The 5,086-nt window shown below is 40.3% G+C and overlaps 1 protein-coding gene and 1 pseudogene across 1 annotated transcript in view; both read left to right on the top strand.

The window, feature by feature from the left end:
* The first annotated feature begins 627 nt into the window (after nucleotides 1–627).
* LOC132114078 (ankyrin repeat and SOCS box protein 12-like) lies at nucleotides 628–1,680 on the top strand (annotated as a pseudogene).
* Nucleotides 1,681–4,484: 2,804 nt separating this feature from the next.
* LOC132114076 (rho guanine nucleotide exchange factor 9-like) overlaps nucleotides 4,485–5,086 on the top strand; it is a 32,037-nt gene continuing 31,435 nt past the window's right edge. Inside the window, exon 1 of the mRNA XM_059522216.1 lies at nucleotides 4,485–4,902. The gene's annotated coding sequence lies outside the window, so the exon portion shown is untranslated. The remainder of the gene's footprint in view (nucleotides 4,903–5,086) is intronic.

Genomic DNA, 5,086 nt, shown 5'->3' with positions numbered 1-5,086 from the left:
GGAATCTCTCCTCAGATTAAAGCCTTGTGTGGGAATTCATCAACAGAAAGAAAGCAATAGAAATACTATATACAGTGTGCAGTTGTTTTTCGCCGAGGTTCAACACAAGAACACACTGACAGTCAGTTGAAATGTAGTCAGCTGTTTGAAGCATTTTGTGTGCAAGCGTGTGTAATCATACATGTCTTCCTTTGTTTGCCCTATGTATTAAAATCCCGAGTTCTCCCTCTTCCTCGGTTCGTTCTCATTAGCACTAGAGTGTGGTTTTTCTGCTGTGAGTTTACCAGTAAAATCTGTTCCTTCATTATAATTATTACTTTCATGCTGTCATTGTCAAAATGGGACGCTGTACAGTATATCTGCCACCACAGTCAAAATGAAAAATAAATCAAATAAAAAAAGTAAAACTCACAAAACTCATATCCAAGCATGCACTGAAATTTTTTACAGTAATGTTTTTTAAATAAATAAATAAATGGAATGTATCGAAATATTTCATTTTAATGTTAGTGTTCCTCGTCTTCATCCATTAATTGTTGAAAACAGGAATGATATATGTGGAATGTATAAATAAATGACTTCTTTCTTTGCTGTCTGATGGAATGGAGACCGGAGCAGTCCACCAGCATGAGTTTGATGGACATCTAAGATCTTTCTCTTCTTCGGCCCAGAGAGGATGAGGAGGAGGACACGGCCTGCAGTCAGGAGCTCAATCAGGCCGTGTTTCGAGACGATGAGGGACTGCTGACTGATCTGCTGTCTCAGGACAGGTACAGGAGGTGTGTTAACCTGCGCAGCGGCTGGGGCGTCTCAGGGTCACCTGCGCTGTCTGGAGCTGCTCCTGGCTCACTGGGCCCAGGTCGACAGCCTGGACGTCAAAGCCCAGACGCCACTGTTCACGGCCGTCGCCGGCAGACACCTGGACTGTGTGGTGGCTTTATTAAGAGGCAGCCCGTATAACAACTGCTCCCCGGTGCTCACCGCGGCCCGAGAGGGAGACGTGGACATCCTGAGAGAGCTCCTGCAGCACGGAGCCGATGTAGACGTCAAACCCAAGACCCCAGACTGGGCCTCCAACACCACGGCCTGCCGGGGATCGCTCTATATCTCAGCTTGTTACGGTCATCTGGAGGTCTTCAAACTGTTACTGCAGCATGGAGCGAACCCAGACTACAACTGCACTGACGAAAGGATGCTGAGCCGCATCAAACAGCCCAAAACTGTGCTGGAGATGTGTCTCAGATACGGCTGTGGGCCTGAATACATTCAGCTGCTCGTAGACTTCGGAGCAAACGTCTATCTGCCCACGCTCACTGTAGATAAAACCTCCAGACAGAACGAAGCAGTGCTGCTTCTGCTCAGAGAGAGAGAGGTGAGTCTCTAACACATCTGTGTTGTTCACCAGAGAGTCTTTCTTACACTACATCTGCTCTTAAATCTACTGACGTCAATGTGTCTGTAAGGCGAGGTTTAGGTTTAGTGCATGGGAGAGGCAACAGTCATTCATTCCTGTGTGACCTTAACATCAAATCCTCTCTGTACACAGTTTGTCCAAAAACACTGATGTCTCGGGCACGACTTTCTTTATGGAAGTTCCTTCCCATGGAAAACAAAATGTGCTGCACAGATTGTCTGTATATTCCCAAAATACTGAAGGACTATTTGAATCATGTCTCCTGATTTCCCTACCTGTCATAAACAGTAGGTTGTGTTTTTCTGTTGTTGATGTAGAGTAAGTGAATGTGAAAGATCTCTGTCAGCTGAAATGCCTTCTTGTGGACCTTCGACAAGATCTTTATTTGAGTAATATAATACTTCAAGATGTGACGGGGAATTCAACCTCTCGAGTGTCTTCCAGCGATGGCTATAAATAATGTTCTGCTTAAACATCACTTCAGATTCTTTGTTCATTCATTTTGTGCGATAACAATCGTTCACTACATGATTTGCATCTGGATATAAATAAACTTATGTCACACTAATTCAATGTTATTTTTTGAATGTGTTTAATTCCAGTTCATATTGAACAGTTTAGAGCTGGCAGACAGGATAGTTTATGAACTGTATACCGACAAAGTTGCATTCAGTGTTATATAGTAATATGAGATCTGTACGATTTTGTTAATTTATAACAATTTGGTGTAGTGACTGACAATTTAATCACTATATACACTGTACAGAACTCATCAAAGCTCAGCACTGCCAGCAGAGGACGCTGTCACAGTGAGGCTCATCAAATACCCTGCTGTTCCTCTTAAATGTGTTATTGAAGCCTGCTATCAGTTCACTGTTTTCTGTTTCTGTCACATCTCTGCACACTTACTGTACTGTAATGTATCATGTGTTTTATTATCTTTTGATAGAGAGATGTTTGCAATTAAACATTCGTTTTGGATTGATGTAATTTTGTAGTGTACAGTAAAAAATGGTGTTTTATAAGAGCAGTCATGTGCAATTTTGTGTCATGTATACGATGCAAAATAATTTCAGCACTTAATTTCTATTTTAATGTTCTCAAACACTGATTGAATTGCTATCAGACTTTTATGACAGCCACTGAACTCAAGGGCCATAATGTAATTTAATGTGTTGGCTAGGCACATGTGAATGTGAGGCATGGAGGTCCCATCTCTGGGAATAGTTTGGGGTCAAAGAAATCCAATGGCCTTCGGCAGTGTTTTCTCTGCATTAGCATTGTTTTAAACTGATCGCCTATTACTATAATGCATTCCCTTACTGGATCCTTGGACTTCCCAGAAGTTTATCGGTGTCAAATGACGTCCTGACAGTGTGTTTTATAGAGTCGTTTCTTCTATGTGCCAGCCCACTTCAAGCACTGGGTTTAACCCCATACTACATACGAAACACTTCAGTACAGGGACCGGTTCTCACTATTAACTAGTTGCTTATCAGCATGCCTATTATTAAGATATTGGCTGCTTATTAGTACATATAAAGCATTTATTTTGCATGACCATATTCTACATCCCTAATACCCAAACTTAACAATTACCTTACTAATTATTAATAAGCACTAAATTAGGAGTATTGAGGCAAAGGTTGTAGTTAATGGTTTGTTAATAGTGTGAATTAGAGCTTAAAATAAAGTGTTACCAAAAACTATTTAAAACACCATTAAAATAAAATAAAAAATACAATAAAGATGATGCTTCGCTTGATCTTAATTGCACTTTGAAACTTAAATTAGTGGTTGAGAAAAAGAGCGAGAGAGCAGGAAATGGACTGACAGCACAGAACAACACAACCTCCCACTGCAACAATAAACAACACAAATTATATCCTGCTGTAGAAAACTATTAATAGCCTTTGGTTAAACTTCATATGTGTCACATAATGCAACGTGGAATAAGTAGACTGATTAGAGCAATGGCATTCAGCTGAAGTTTCCAGAGTGCCATCTATAAATGTTCTTCCCAGCCAAAGTCCAAACCAGCACTGTATGTCCTTATGAAAATAAGAGATGTGCATGTCAGGGAAACTCAAACTGTGTCAAGTTGAAAGCCATAATAACTGTCAACTAGCAGAGCAAGAATGAATAAATACCTTTACAAAGAAAAAAGATGAAGAACATTTCTACTGTTTATAGCACTTAAAGGGTCTTTTAACTCTATAATATAATTAGTGGTGAAACTGTTGGAGGTCTAGCTGCTGTTGTTGAGCCTGCTCTATCAAACTGTGGATCTGGAGCTGTGTCACAGGAAACTGAGGAAGAGGGCAATTGTTCTACAAGATAAAAAGTGACGACATCACATGAGGTGCCTTCTGAATAACCGCTAGAAATGCAGATTATACCGAACAAACATCAGCGCGTTAGTGGAGTAAAAGTCCTTTCATTTTGAGTTAAACACTGATAAATCTCCCTTTGTCTCACCCTCTTCTCCTTATCAGTGCTTTCTTTCTTTCTTTTTGCTCATAAGAGTTTAGTCTTGCCCTTGGTTTTAAAAAATCCAAACGTAAAGGAGGGTTTTCTTATCCAGGATGTGCATTGTGACTGAAATGGACAGCAGGAAAGCCGCCTGCTCGTGCACAGGAAGTGCGCTGAATGTGAGGCACTTGGAAAATGTTTTATGGTCTTTTATAATCTTTAAGAAGAAAGGCTGATATTAATAACAGGCCTTTGAATGTATGGTATGCATGTTGGATGCGTATACGGAGCGCCAGTGACATGTTTTAGTGGATGTTATGGCCATATCATGTTGACAAACTGGAGTGTACTGACTCACAAGGGGAAAGAAAACCCAATTGTCTTTCCCTCACAATGGCTCAGCACAGACAGAAGGGAAAGAGTGTACGGCGCAGATATTTACACGCTGTCAGCCAGGCTTCCTGTCTTTGTCAAGCTTAAAGCACTCGTGTAAGATCCTCTCTTTCCTGTGTAGAGCAGGAAAATGCCATGTGATTACAGTAGTACCAAAACAGGACAAAAAAGAAGCGTTTAAAATAGGCCCTCAAACTTTGACCCTAGGTTTTGTGTATTGTGTCCATTTACTATGTAGATCACGACACTCGCCACTGCACTGGCTAACATAATTGAACTCGATTTAAAGTCATTTCCAGTTATCATTGGATTGTAAATGTAAAACTGACTGAGCCAGCTAAATATCATGCTCCATTTGGAGCTTCGGTCTTTGTAGTGTCAGTGAAAGAGTGGCAGAAATAGCTGGATCGTGACTTCAAACTTAATGAGAGGAACTGGGCGTGTGTGTATGTGGCGTCTGCTCGGTCTCTGTGGGGCATCGGGCTGAGAAAAACCCTGACCGCTTCAGAAGAACGCTGTGGATTAACAATCAGACAAATCATTATATCAGAAAACCAATGCTGATGTTAAAGGATTCGCACAGAATGTTTTCTCTTCTTTTATGAGACTAATACACTACTTCGGTAAGTTTTTTTTCTTCTACTAAATACATTTTCTTATCAAGATGTGTGGGTTCATATTTTAATGTCTTTTTTATTTATTTATTTATTTATTTATTTAAATAAGTGTATCCAGGATTAGAGTTTGGAATCACACTTCATGTTGGTTCAAGTTCATATACAGTTCAACGGTTTGGAGTAAGTAATA

This window comes from Carassius carassius, chromosome 33, assembly GCF_963082965.1.
Source record: "Carassius carassius chromosome 33, fCarCar2.1, whole genome shotgun sequence".
In the NCBI taxonomy this organism is placed as follows: domain Eukaryota; kingdom Metazoa; phylum Chordata; class Actinopteri; order Cypriniformes; family Cyprinidae; genus Carassius; species Carassius carassius.
This window is presented reverse-complemented; position numbering and strand designations above follow the sequence as displayed.